Here is a 15,345-nt window from a genome sequence, read left to right on the forward strand (position 1 = left end):
TTTGCATGCTCTCCCCGCTGCCTCAATTTTCATAGAATCATATGCAGAAGGAGGCCATTCGGCCCATCGAGTCTGCACCTACCACAATCCCACCCAGGCCCTATCCCTGTTACCCCACACATTTACCCCACTAATCCCTCTAATCTATGCATCCTGGGACACCAGAGGGCAATTTAGCATGGCCAATGCACCTAACCCGCACATCTTTGGACTGTGGGAGGAAACTGGAGCACCCGGTGGAAACCCACGCAGACACTGGATACTGCACGGTAAATGATTCATCAGTCCTACTGCTCTTCAAGTGATACTACATCCAACAACTTCAACAAGGGCAGGTTGAAAGTAACCAGATACAGGGCCAAGGAATCACTGTACAGGCCATCCATTTACACAGACATGGAAATGGAAATCTCCAGATGTGCACCATGCAATGCACTCAATCCACATCAAGCAAAAAAACACTGCTTTTACTTGAGGTCCAAGACCACCCAGGCTTATTCACAGCAGTTGATAGCTTCGAATAGAATGGTAAACAGCAATGGTCTTAGTTGATTCACATTCCGGGTGGCTTGAACTTGACTACCTGCCAAACATGACGATTACCACAGTCATCAACAAACTCAAGAGACATTTCACCACACACAGCATCCCACTAGACTCATACCAGTCAACCCTTGCCAATTTATGTCCACTGAATTTCAGAACTTTGCACACACATGCAACTTTGAGTATATCATGAGCAGCTCCCTATAACCACAGTCAAACAGTCTGGTGGGATGGCAGTACGCTCAGCCAAGCATCTTCTAGAGAAATGTACATGGGATCGCACAGACTACTATGCTGCACTCCTCGGCCTGCAAAACTTACCACCACAGGGCCTGCCCTCATCAGCACAATGACTCTTTTCCATGTGTACCAGGACCCGTTTCCTACCAATAAGGCTCTGCTGCAGCCCAAACTTGAAAGCAATGTGAAGGATGACCTTATGCAATGCAGATTGAGAAGCAAAATGCACTATGAGCAAGATGCCCGTGGACTTCACCCTCTCACATCTGGTCAAATAATCAGGATCCAGACCGTACATGGCCATAACAAGTTGGTGGTTGTACTCAGCGATGCCTCGCAGCTGAACACTTACATGGCCGCCTCAGACAGTGCCCACTATGTACATAGCTGTCGCCACCTCCTTCAGGTATTGGAACCAGCGCCAACAGATGACACAGCACTTCAGTCATCGGGCTTATGGTACAGGCCATCTACAGCAGTGAGCATGCAGACTAGTCCAGAGGCCAATGCAATGAGCCCTGCACCCACAGAACACTCTAACAGAACATTCCGGGTCATCCACACCAAGATCCAAGCCAGAGAAAGACTACAACACTACCAACCGGCACAACCATATGTCCAGAGTGTCTGAGCAAACCAAACATGAGGTTCCAGAACTTTATTATCACTTAGCCTAGATCTGGCTTTAGAATCTCATCTTTCTACAATGACAGGTTGGGGGAGAGGGAAGGGAAAAAGACACAATGGGCTATGCACTAGCTGCAAAAGGTTGATGTGTGCCTCACTGTATATGTAAATAATTATGCATTGTTAGCTTATTGCACAGTGGTCTGTGCATTGATTTCCTATTGCACAGATTGCGCCATCTCATGCCATCAGCTGTTCTAATGAAATGGGGAAGATGTAGATGGAGTGGTCACATGAAGGTCACATAAAGGAGGTCACGTGGTGGGAGTTATCCTTGGGAGCATGGGCAGAGCAGAAGTAGCTGCTGATCTAGTAAATAAACTCCTCTTTGTTTGTGGTTCGGGATCCCAACACCTTTACACAAAGTATATCAGAGTGTCAGGTGACACTATTTCTACAAGGGGCAGATGCCATTTCCTATACCCATTCATGATCTCAATTACCATCTGTTGCCAACTTATACAAATAACATTTGAACACTCTGTAAATTCTGTAATGGGGGGGGAAATTCCAGGAATTCCAGCCCCCCCCCCCCCCCCCGGAATTCCTGGAGCTACACATGCAAGTTAACCAATAATCTAAAGATTATTTTTCCCTAACTGCCGGAAGTGCTGAACTGTCTTTTTTTTCTCTACATATGCCAGCAGACTTTCTCTCACTGAAACATAAAGTACCAGGAACTGGAGAAAGCAGCTTCGGTGTTTTGATGGGGTCGGAGTGATCTCGAAGAACATCTCACCCTGCCAACAGCCTGAACACCCCCCCCCCCCCCCACCACAGTGTGAAACACCACCACAAGCAGCCTGGGCTCCTGAAAACACTTGAGCTTGCACGGCTTAACAGGTGGAAGTAGCTGCACTTTCTCTCCGCCCTAAATGTGAAGTGGAGTGAAGCTGTGTTCTTTCTGAGCCTACAACCACGAAAGCATTTAAACATCCCCCATCAAAGTTGACGGCACCGGTGAAAGGGAGCAGACTTTCTGGCTTTGAAGTTGCCTGCGGCAGCCACAAATATAAAGGGAAGTTCGTGTAAGTTTTAATAACACGATGGAACAGCTGTATTTTTGCTATTCAGGCTATTGGGACCGAGAAAGGTACATATTCTGGAGAAGTAGGATCGCAACTTCTGTCCAGCTTCTTATTGAAGGTATTTGTGGAGTTTCAAATCTTGTGACGGGATCACAGGAACGTGCCTCTGTGCCCGTCTACATGCTCTCATCAAAACTTCCTGCTTTGCAATAAATGGGTATGCGAATCATTTTTTAAAAAAATTTTTTTCGAAAGCATTCGTGAACTAAAAAAAAAACCCCTATCTGGAAATATCTACTTGCGAGAAGCAGTATTTGCTCAACTCAGTTGCAGTCACTGGGGAACAGACAGAGGCTTTTATATCTTCTGGGTTCATATTGGGCAAATGAAGCGACTCTGCTTTGTGTGACTCACCCCGCGTATTGTCCTGGGCGGATGCCGCAACAACCGCCCCACTCCAGAATAATTGTTCCTTACAAATTTGTAATTTCGCAGTTGTTTCAAGGGAGCAATTTCTCACTTTATGGCGGCTGAATCTTCCTAGCGCTCCGGAGGCTTGAGGTATAAAGGTGAGTAAACTGAGTACAATCGCGTTTCATTTTGGAGGCCCACTTATGTCCATTTATGTGACACAAGAAATAGAAGCAGGAGGAGGCCACCAGGCCCTTCAAGCTTGCCCTACCATTCAATACAATCATGGCTGATCCATGCCAGCCTCAACTCCTTTCCTGTGTCATTTCCCCATTGTCCTCTATTTCTCAATCAAATATTTCATAGAAGAAATAGAATCATAGAAACCCCACAGTACAGAAAGAGGCCATTCGGCCCATCGAGTCTGCACCGACCACAATCCCACCCAGGCCCTACCTCCATATCCCTACATATTTTACCCACTAATCCCTCTAATCTGCGCATCCCAGGACACTAAGGGGCAATTTTTGCATGGCCAATCAACCTAACCCGCACATCTTTGGACTGTGGGAGGAAACTGGAGCACCCAGAGGAAACCCACGCAGACACGAGGAGAATGTGCAAACTCCACACAGACAGTGACCCGAGCCGGGAATCGAACCCAGGTCCCTGGAGCTGTGAAGCAGCAGTGCTAACCACTGTGCTACCGTGCACAGTATTTGTATCAAATATTTATCCAGAAGCATTTTAAATATTTCTAATGATTCAGCCTCCACTACCCTTTGGCAGAGAATTCCCACCCTCAGTGAGAAGAAACTTTTACGCACCTCAGTTTTAAATGGCCAACCCTTTATCTAGTAGCTAGTCCCCTTGTACGAAACTCTCCCACCAGTGGAAACATCTCATCATCTATCCTATCTGCCAAGCCCCTCAGCATCTTATATGTTTGGATAAGGTCACCCCTTACTCATCTAAACTCCAAGGAATACAGAGCCAGTTTATTTAGTCTTTCTTGATAGGAAAACCCTCTCATGCCAGGAATTGGCCTGGTGAATCTCCTTTGGACTGCCTCCAATGTTACTGTATCCTTTCTGAGGTAAGGGGACCAAAATTGTATGCAGTATTCCAGGTGAGGCCTCAGCAACAACCTATACAATTGCATCAAAACCTGCCTATTTTTAAACTTCAACCCCTTTGCACTAAAGGCCAAATGCTGTTTGTTTTCTTAACTTCTTGTTGGACCTGCCTGCTAGCTTTTTGTAATTCATGCACTAGAACACCTAGATTCCCTTGTACTTTACTCACCTGCAGTCTCTTTCCATTTAGATAATAACCTGCCTTTTGATTCCTCCAAGTGCATGGCCTCACACTTCCCCACATTAAACTCCATTTGGCAGGTTTTCGCCCAGTCACCCAATCTTTCTATATTCTGTTGCAGAATCACAATATCCTCATCACAACATGCCCTTCCACCCATCTTCATATCATCAGCAAATTTGGAAACCTTACCTTCTGTTTCTTCCTGCAGGTCATTAATGTAAATAGAAATGTTAGGGTATGGATCAGAAACCCCAGGGTATGTTATGAAATTAGACTGGCTGTCTGCTATTTTTCTATTTTGGCATTGGTTTGAGGAAGATGTTTCATTCCAGGTATGATTCTATTGACACACTGGGGAACTTTATCAAAACAAACTTTATTTAACAATACTGTGTTCTAATTAAAGCAATATTCCTCTTATAGATTTAAAACCCTGCAAAATAAATTATCAAAAACCCCGGCTTATGGCTTGTACTTGTTAACAATCCTGGAGTTCCTTGAACACCTCTGGAAAGAGAAAGACAGAGTGACACCTGTCTTCTGACAGCCCCAAACAGCCGCTTCCAGAGAGAGAGAGACAGAAAGACACCTTGCGTTATCGGGTGGGGGTGGCATGCAGATTTGAGGTTCCTATCAGATCAGCCATGATCTTATTAAATAGCAGAGCAGGCTCGGGGGCTGAATGGGCCACTCCTGCTCCTTACAAAGAACAAAGAAAATTACAGCACAGGAACAGGCCCTTCGGCCCTCCAAGCCTGCACTGATCATGCTGCCCGACTGAACTAAAACCCCCTACCCTTCCGGGGATCATATCCCTCCATTCCCATCCTATTCATGTATTTGTCAAGACGCCCCTTAAAACTCACTATTGTATCTGCTTCCACTACTTCCCCCGGCAGCGAGTTCCTAGCACCCACCACCCTCTGTGTAAAAAAAAAAACTTGCCTTGTACATCACCTTTAAGCCTTGCCCGTCGCACCTTAAACCTATGCCCCCTAGTAATTGACTCTTCCACCTGGGAAAAAGCTTCTGACTGTCCATGCCCCTCATAATCTTGTAGATTTCTAACAGATCGCCCCCTCAACCTCCATTGTTCCAGTGAGAACAAACCAAGTTTCTCCAACCTCTCCTCATAGCTAATGCCCTCCATACCAGGCAACATCCTGGTAAATCTTTTCTGCAGCATCTCCAAAGCCTCCACATCCTCCTGGTAGTGTGGCGACCAGAATTGAACACTATATTCCAAGTGTGGCCTAACTAAGGTTCTATAAAGCTGCAACATGACTTGCCAATTTTTAAACTCAATGCCCTTGCCGATGAAGGCAAGCATGCTGTATGCCTTCTTGACTACCTCATTGTTTGTATTTAAATTATTTGACAGCATGACAGTTTCGCAGAGCTTATCCACCTTTTAACTATATTATCGTCTCCTGTTAACAATCCCAAAGAGATACCTGAAGCTTTCCAAAAGGGTACCTGAGCTCTCCAAAGAACTCCCCTTTCCTCAAATGTCTAAAACACACAAGTCCTGGTTAAGAAACCTGGGTAACGAAAATTGCTTCTGAGCCGAGGCAGCTGCAATTTTTAATGTGCTGCTGCCTTCGTGAACTGAGCATGTATGAAATACCTTCTGCTTCTGTTTCCTTTATTGGAGTACAAGAATTAAAAAAGTATTGTTAAATTGTATTGGGGTTTTGGTGAGAATGCATCTGGAACACTGTGTGCAATTTTGGTCCTCATATTTAGGAAAGGATATACTTGCATTAGAGGCAGTGAATGAATCTTCATTCGATTGGTCCCTGGAATGAGAGGATGGTCCTATAATGAGAGGCTGAGTAAAATAGAGTCATATGCCGGTATTTTACAAACTCGCTCGGGTGAGGCTTGTAATATCCCGCTCGAGGCCAACGGAGAATTCTGTTCTGTGAGTGCCTGTCCTGATTCCGGGGCGGGTGCGGCAGTAAAATTCCGGTCAGAGAATCGTAGAGCAATACAGCATGGAAACAGGCTCTTTGGCCCAACAGTCCATGCCAATCATGGTGCCCTCCCAGCTAGTCCCATTTGCCTGCGTTTGGCCCATATCCCTCTAATCCTTTCCCATCCATGTACTTATCCAAATGCTTTTTAAATGTTGCTATTGTACCTTCCTCAACCACTTGACTCTATATTTTCTGGAGATTAAAAAATGAGAGGTGATCTCATTGAAATATTCAAGATTATGAAGTGGCTTGACAGGGCTAGATGGCTAAAGTGTGGTGCAAAATGATGCCAACAGGACATATTCAATTCCCGCATTAGCAGTGGTAATTCAGGGAGTGCTACCTCTTTGTCTTGCTCCATGCTTGATGTAGAGTGGTGGCTCTCAGGCTATATAACCACTTGTCTCTCTCTTTCTCTCTCTCTCAATCTAACAGAGAGAAATGCCTCTGGTCCCTCATGAAATATGGCTAATTACCTGACAGGATCTGTACTGAGACATTGTTTCCCCAGATTGGGGAATCTTGAACAAGGAAGCTGTGTCAGGATAAAGGGCCAGTTATTTAGGACTGAGATGAGGTGAAGTTTCTTCACTCAAAGGGTGACGAATTCTTGGAATTCTCTACCCCAGAGGGTTTTGGAGGCATTATCATTGAATATATTTAAGGCCAACGAGAGACAGATATTTGGTCTCTCAGAAAATGGGAAAGTGGGTGGAAAAGTGAAATTAAATCCCAAGATCAGCCATGATCATATTGAATGGTGGAGCAGGTCAGTGGGTCGTATGGTCTCCTCCTGCCTCAAGTTCTCAACAGGGCAGAAATTGCTGTGGTACTGACTATCATGGGGAAATTGTTAGACCTTGTGATATTCTGGAAATAGAAAATTTCCGGATCTTTATTTTAAGAGGAGAAGTGCGCCTCAGCCTGTGGGTGTGCACGTGGCAGTGGGTGTTTGAGATTGAGAGAAGTCTGGGAGGGAATTTTAAAGATATTTTCAAATGTGAGGTGTTTACATGGAATATCTCCAAGAAGTGGTGTGACTCAGTTAAATCGTTAGGTTTGGTGTATAAGATCGTTGATTTACAAAGCGATTTCCACATAAAGGAGCCCTGGAAAACAAGCTTTGGGAGAAAAGATAGACTTTTGGGTTGAATAAAATGGCTCATGGTATAAAGGTGCATTCATATCAGTAAATTATAAATAAATATTTAGGTATTTGTTTTATAGTTTGTAAATGATTTTTTAAAATGATTATTTCTGTTTAGTTTGTGACGTTTTATATTTTGTGTACACTTGGAAACTGGCCAGCAGTCAACTTTATAATCATGACTTGGATTGCACCAATATTATGTGCTATTAAAGCCCTTTTGACAATACTTCGTCAATTTGGCAAGGTGATTGTGTTTATCAATGGTGATGTCTCCAATGTATTGACAAACCAGTTGTCAGTGGATGATTCAACCAACATGTTGCATTTTAAGATCACTTAAAGTGAGAGAATGTCATGCCCTCCACATCCCTGTTATTGACATTTTCAGCAGGTATTGCCAGGTGCTGTATACAGAGGTCAATGCGAATATTGATCAAACTTTATATTAGTGCCCAAAATATGTCAAATCCATTCAAAAACAAGAAAGCAGTCGCTTTAACTATAAATTTATTCTGATGTGAGAGGAAGGATGAGGAAGGGGCGGCACAGTGGTTAGTACTGCTGCCTCACAGCGCCAGGGACCCAGGTTCGATTCCCGGCCAGGATTACTGTCTGTGCAGAGTCTGCACATTCTCCCCGTGTCTGCATATGCTTCCTCCGGGTGCTTTGGTTTCCTCTCACAGTCCAAAGATGTGCAGGTTAGGTTGATTGGCCATGGTAAATTGTCCCTTAGTGTCAGGGGGTTTCGCAAGGTAAATATATAGGGTTACGGGGATAGGGCCTGGGTGGGATTGTTGTTGGTGAAAACTGGATGGGCCGAATGGCCTCCTGCACTGTAGGGATTCTGTGAATGATTCTATGATACAAGCTGCACACAGGAAGTCCTCAACTTTACGAAGTTCGAGTTACAATGAATGGCACTTACAATGTTTAGAAATTGACAGACGCCCTATTTTAACTTTATAACACATATTTCGACTTTATGACAACACACCAGCAAACTGTTGATCCATACCAATTGGTATGTTCCTTTATATTCCACCTTTATATCCTTTATATTGGTATGTTCCTTTATATTCCACCACGGCACTGCTGCTTCACTGCTCCAGGGACCTGGGTTCGATCCCCAGCTTGGGTCACTGTCTGTGTGGAGTTTGCACATTCTCCTCGTGTCTGCGTGGGTTTCCTCCGGGTGCTCCGGTTTCCTCCCACAGTCCAAAGATGTGCGGGTTAGGTTGATTGGCCATGCTAAAATTGCCCCTTAGTGTCCTGGGATGCGTAGATTAGAGGGATTAGCGGGTAAAATATGTAGGAATATGGGGGTAGGGCCTGGGTGGGATTGTGGTCGGTGCAGACTCGATGGGCCGAATGGCCTCTTTCTGTACTGTAGGGTTTCTATGATTCACAACCTCAGGAAAGGCAAATTACTTCTCAGATATGGTATAGAAGTGTTTTTTGGAAGTCTCGGCACTATTATATTATATTATATATTATTATATTATATTATATGGGAAATACATTAAAGCAATTATACGGAAGCAAGATCTCAAAAACCTTTCAGTATTCAGTGAAAATAGGGTATCGCATCTTGGTTCATGATCCAATCACCCATTTATAACATCGTTCCTAGTGGAAAACTGGTTCCGACTTATACATTTTGACTTGCAACGCAGTGTTTGGGAACCGAATGTATGGGAAGTCTTGAGAACTGAGTGTGCAACATCTCTCTCCACAGACGCTGCCAGACCTGCTGGGATTTTCCAGCATTTTCTGTTTTTGTTTCAGATTCCAGCATCTGCAGTAATTTGCTTTTATCTTGTGCAGTATGTAACGATAGTTCTGAAATAAGAAACAGATTCCGGGAGTATTTACACCACACGGACTGCAGCGATTTAAGAGGGTGGTTCACCACTACCTTCTCAAAGGATAATTAGAAACTGGCAATACCTGCTGGCCTTACAAATTACACCCACATCCCAGGATTTTAAAAAAAAAATAAAACAGCCCATGGAAGTCTGGGGAATTGGGGAGGTTGTAATACCTTCCCAGTGAGGGCTGAGGGGCAGGCCGCCATGATTTACAGAGTCTGCGATTGAGAACTCATGGGTACTGGCCTGAAAAGAACAGTATTAAAGGGACATCACATCTCTTTGGTCAGTCTCTGAGAATGTTCAACAAAAGACAGCTGTATTCCTAGATTCCACTCCCCTCGTTTGTAGCATTTGGGATGTATTTCCTTCAGTGCAGGCCTAAATGGAACACATGACAGCTTCAATGGAATTTGGAACAGATGTGCACTCCACATCTCAGAGATCAATCAGTTCCTCCACTTTCATGGAAGAATAGATTGGTGGAAGATGGGGATAGAATATTTGGTACTCAGCATATACTGGCTTCCAGACCTTGGTGACCAGGAGGTAGACATCTTCAGGATGTTTTCAGGATCTGATTTGATTTATTATTGTCACATGTATTAGTATACAGTGAAAAGTATTGTTTCTTGCACGCTATGCAGACAAAGCATGCCATTCATATAGAAGGAAACGAGAGTGCAGAATGTATTGGTTGTCAGACAAGCTGATCAGTGGGACCACAAATCCAAGGTTGAATGTAATGGCAATGGTTAGAGTTAACCAGTTTGAATCTACTGTCCCTCAAAACAAAAGTATATGTCAAGCCTTCAGCTTTCCCCCCTCAGAACACCACAACAATATCACATGGGCCATGGCACTAAAATTGCAAGAAGCAAGCACCGGAGATGCAGCCATTAACTGTTTCCCACGGGCATGTTGCCCTGAGAGAAGGGTCCCCTTAACCCCATGACCATTTTTGTAAAGCAGGAGCATCTTGTGTGACATACTGACCCTCTGGCTTCACTTAGAGGAAGCACCAGAATAGGCATGTAGATCATAGAATCCCTACAGTACAGAAGAAGGCTATTCGGCCCATTGAGTCTGTACCGACCACAATCCCACCCAGGCCCTATTCCCGCTACCCCACATGTTTACCCTGTTAATCTCTCCTAACGCTAGGATCAATTTAGCATGGCCAAACAACCTAACGCGCACATCTTTGTACTGTGGGAGGAAACCCACGCAGACACAGGGTGAACATGCAAACTCCACACAGACAGTGAACCAAGGCTGGAACTAAACCTGGGTCCCTGTTGAACAAGCAAAGGGAAGCATGGTGTTTAAAAAAGGAATATGTTTGCATGAGCTCATTTTAAACTTTGTTGCAATACAGTAGAATAGAGCTTAAGCAATACTTCGTTATTCATGGAGGTTACAGCCATAGAGGAAAGGGTTCAGGTATTTCATAAACACAAAATACTGTGGATGCTAGAATTTGAAACAAAAACAGAAAAATGCTGGAAAATCTCAGCAGGTCTGACAGCGCCTGTGGAGAAAGAATAGAGGCAACATTTCAGTCTGGATGATCCTTCGTCAGAGCTGAGAGGAAAGAGAGTGGGCAGAGATTGATATTGTGAGGATAGGGAGGGGTGATGGGATGGGACAAAGGGAATGTAAATGAGCATGCAGCAGGCTGAGAAGGTGTTGAAAGTGTCCATTAAGTGATCAGAATGCATGAATGGCAAAACAAAGATACAGCTTGGTAAAGGACTGCCTGAGGAATGTAGCAGTTGGCCTGAAGATTTTGGGCGGGGGGGGGGGGGGGGGGGGTGTGGAAAGAAAGAGAGCAATAAAATGGAGAATGAGATGAAATGAAATAAAATAAATGGAAATGGGGTGAAGATGGAGAGGAGACTTCATCCTCTGACGTGGTTGAACTCAATGTTCAGTCCTGAAGGCTGTAAAGTGCCTAATCGGAAGATGAGGTGCCGTTCCTCCAGTTTGTGTTGGGCTTCGCTAGAACATTGCAAAAGGCCAAGGACGGACATGTGGACAGGAGAACAGGGTGGTGTGTTGAAGTGGCAAGCGACAGGAAGGTCTCGGTCCTACTTGCGGACGGACCGAAGGTGTTCAGCAAAGCAGTCACCCAATCTGCGTTTAGTCTTTCTGATGTTGAGTAGACCATATTGGGAGCAGCGAATGCAATGGACCAGATTGAAGGAGGTTCAAGTGAAGCGCTGCTTAACCTGAAAGGGGTGTTTAGGACCTAGGATGGTGAGCAGGAAGGAGGTAAAAGGGCAGGTGTTGCACCTTCTACAATTGCATGGGAAGGTGGCGTGGGCAGGGGGTGAGGTGTTGGGCATGATGGAGGAGTGGACCAGGGTGTCCAGGAGAGAATGGTCCTTGTGGAATGCTGACGGGGAGTGAGGGGAAGATGTGTTGAGTAGTGGCATCATGCTGGAGTTGGCGGAAATGGTGGAGGATGATCTTTTGAATGTGGAGACTGATGTGGTGAAAAGTGAGGACAAGGGGGACCCTAACCTGGTTCTGAGAGGGTGGGGAGAGGGTGAGAGCAGTGGCCTGGGGAATGGGTTGGACGTGGTTGAGGGCCCTGTCAACCACAGTGGGTGGAAAACCATGATTGAGGAAGAAGGAAAACATATCAGCCGCGCTAGTTTGGAAAGTGGCATTATCAGAACAGATGGCGAAGGAACTGAGAGAATGGGATAGAGTCCTTACAGGATGTGGGGTGTGAAGAGCTGTAGTCAAGATAGTTGTGGGAGTTGGTGGATTTGTACTGGATATTAGTGGACAGTTTTGTACTGGATACTAGTGGACAGTTTATCACCAGAAATGGAAATGGAGAGGTCAAAGAAGGGAAGAGAAGTGTCGGAGATGAACCATGTGAAGGTGATAGAAGGGTGGAAATTGGATGCAAAATTGGTAACTTTTTTGAGGTCCAAAGAGGAACATGACGTGGCACCGAAACTGTCATCGATGTACCAATAAAGAAGTTGTGGGAGGAAGCCAGAGTAGGACTGGAAGAGGTAATGCTCCACATAACCCATAAAGAGACAGGCATAACTGGGACCTACGCACATAGCCACAACTTTTATTTGGAAAAAGTGAGCTGAGTTAAAGAAGAAACTGTTAAGTGAAAGAACTGGTTCAGCCAGACAGAGGAGGGTGGTGATGGACCCTTTCAACACCTTCTCAGCCTTCTGCATGCTCATTTACATTTCCTTTGTCCAATTCCATCGCCTCTCCCTACCCTCATAGCATAAATCACTGCTGACTCCCTTTCCTCTCAGCTCTGACAAAGGGTCATCTAGACTCGAAACGTTGGTTCTACTCTCTCTCCACAGATAGAATCATAGAATCCTACACTGCAGAAGGAGGCCATTCGGCCCATCGAGTCTGCACCGATCACAATCCCACCCAAGCCTTATCTCCAAACCGCATGCATTTACCCTAGCTAGTCCCCCTGACATTATGGAGCAATTTAGCATAGCCAATCCACCTAACCTGCACATCTTTGGACTGTGGGAGGAAGCCGGAGTACCCGGAGGAAACTCGCACAGACAAGGGGATAATGCAAACTCCGCACAGACAGTGACCCAAGTCGGGAATCGAACCCGAATCCCTGGCGCTGTGAGGCAGCAGTGCTAACCACTGTGCCACCATGCCACTCTTGCTGTCCAGATGCTGAGATTTTCCAGCATTTTTCTGTTCATGTATGCTGACTTATTCAATGAGGTGATTAATATTGGCGTCCCCATCTCGGAGCAAAGAAACAGTGTGTTGGCTCAGTGATGGAATTATTATCTATGTGAAGATGGAGCGGGCTTAATAATCCGCAAGCCACTAGTTGACTTGATTCTCTTTTTGACATGTTCAGGGAAGACCAAGTTTCAAAGGAATGATGCAAGGTGAAAATCTTCAGCAAATTTCTCATTGGTCTAGAGGGTTCTTTGCCATGTTGTCACACACAATCTCTACATTCAGGGTGTCAAAGTCCTTCCAATTGATGGAGCTGCTTATAGAGGCTTGCAAAGCACCATTGATTCCACATATTGCATCTTGGGGAAAGTCAACAACTGCATAAAACTGGATGGTTGTAGTTCCCTGTTGCATTACCCAAATGAAAGTTGATGAATTTCTGGAGTTTCCCTGTAAGTTGCATCAGAAAGTCAATTAATACATTTGACTAATATTGCAGAAATGTCCTATGGCAGCCTGAATAGCCTTGCAGCATAAAAATTATGTGTGGTTGTTATCTTCCTAGTTACAGAGGCCTGAATTTTTAGGGTGCAGGGGTTCATACCTTCGCCATCCAGACAACAGGGAACCCATCCCTGCTGGCTCCAACACTGCCATTTTACACTCGAATGAACATTGGTTGGCAGCTGGCGCAACTTCCATTCTCACTTAGATGGAAGTCCCATCTTGGAGAGCTGCCAGCCCAGTCAGATTGCTCATCATCAGCTGTCCAGCCCATCCAGCCACATTGCTGCAGTGGCTGGAAGAGGCACTGCAGTGACCTGCCTGGGACTACGAGTCGGGACATGGGAACCAGGTAATGTGGTTGGGGTCGCAAGGGGGACAATTGGGTTATCAGGGGATAGGTGGTGAGGTGAAGGGAGGACCGGAGATGTCCAGCCCTTGAGGAGAGGGTGTCCTCAGTCAGAAGGTCAAAAGGGGACTTCTGATGGAGGCACACCCGCATTCCCCCCCCTGTCCCCCCACACTACCAGACCCTCCCACCCGAGATCGAGGATAGTAAATTTTTCTATTTCTCACTCTGAACTATCCATAGCTTGCAGTAGGAAAAGTCCCTTATGTTCCTTAACTGAGGCAAGGGCAGACTTCCTGGCCGAGGGCTTGCTTCCCTGCCATAAAATCATGTCCGAATTGGGGCGGATATCATCCCAGAGGCAATCCAGTCCATGCAATCTGACACTCCTAACCCCCCCACCCCGCTTCAAAACTCGCTGGTGGAATCTGTATAATTCAGGCCAGAAAGAACTGACTGGCAAAGAGTTTTTATTACCTGTTTGGTAATGTGTGGTTTTCGAGTACACATTTCCTCACTAGGGTCTTCATCGGGTCCTATATTGCCTGTACATTCCTATGATAGTGGGTAAATATCTGATGGATGTATCTTCTTTCAAAGCTATAGTGTTCCTCTTTCCTCCATTCTTTCCTACTCGTCCTTGTCCCCCTCCATGGTAATCTTAAACAAAGGTATACCCTTGGCACCTGTCCCTGAGAAGCCCTCAAAGGGGATGTGCGGTCAAAATTTCCCAGTCGTTCACAGTAATAGAAGTCAAAGCTGCGCAGGCAAAATGTCACAAGACATCTCTCCAAAAGAATCAATCCCTGCTGCAGATTCAAGTGGGAATGAAAAGCATGCTGGTTCTATAAGGTGTTCATTTCTTTCCATTAGCTTTCCGCCCAGTGAAGGTGAAAATTTGTTTGAGATAATAATTTTTACGACGTTTCATCAATTAGCATTTTACTGATTACATTTAATCACGTGATCAAAAGAAGCTTTTGCAGTTGTACTTAAGAATCATAGAATTCCTACAGTACAGAAGGAGGCCATTTGGCCCATCAAGTCTGTAGCGACCACAATTCCGCCCAGGCCCTAATCCCATAACCCCACACATTTACCCTGCTAATCCCCCTGGTGCTAGGGTCAATTTATCATGGCCAATCAACCTAACCTGCACATCTTTGGACTGTGGGAGGAAACTGGAGCACCCGGGGGAAACCCACATAGACACGGGGAGAATATGCAAACTCCACACACAGTGACCCGAGGCCTGAATAATTGAACCCGGGTCCCTCACGCTGTGAGGCAGCAGTGCTAACCACTATGCCGCCCCAACTTAACTTTTAAAGACTCATACAGTGAAGGATTTTCAACATTTGGTCCAGTTGTAACATTTTAAAATGAGTTGATTTGACTAAAAATACTCATTTCTGTTGAAGGTTTTGGTGTTTTTAATCTAATCATTTGGCTACAGTAATAACCGAATCTCTCAAGGAACACTTCGTCACTTACTTCCAGTTTCATCACTTGTACTCACATCCTCCTCCATCCTGAAACATTTTGCAAGCCTTTCTGT

The 15,345-nt window shown here is 45.1% G+C and overlaps 1 protein-coding gene across 2 annotated transcripts in view; it reads left to right on the forward strand.

Annotated features, from left to right (window-relative positions):
* Positions 1-2,127: 2,127 nt before the first annotated feature.
* nod2 (nucleotide-binding oligomerization domain containing 2) overlaps positions 2,128-15,345 on the forward strand; it is a 50,909-nt gene continuing 37,691 nt past the window's right edge. Inside the window, exon 1 of one of the 2 annotated variants that reach the window (XM_078210871.1) lies at positions 2,128-2,619. The gene's annotated coding sequence lies outside the window, so the exon portion shown is untranslated. The remainder of the gene's footprint in view (positions 2,620-15,345) is intronic. The other variant, XM_078210872.1, reaches the window with a different exon arrangement.

The sequence above is a fragment of the Mustelus asterias genome, chromosome 4 (genome assembly GCF_964213995.1).
Source record: "Mustelus asterias chromosome 4, sMusAst1.hap1.1, whole genome shotgun sequence".
NCBI classification, from domain to species: domain Eukaryota; kingdom Metazoa; phylum Chordata; class Chondrichthyes; order Carcharhiniformes; family Triakidae; genus Mustelus; species Mustelus asterias.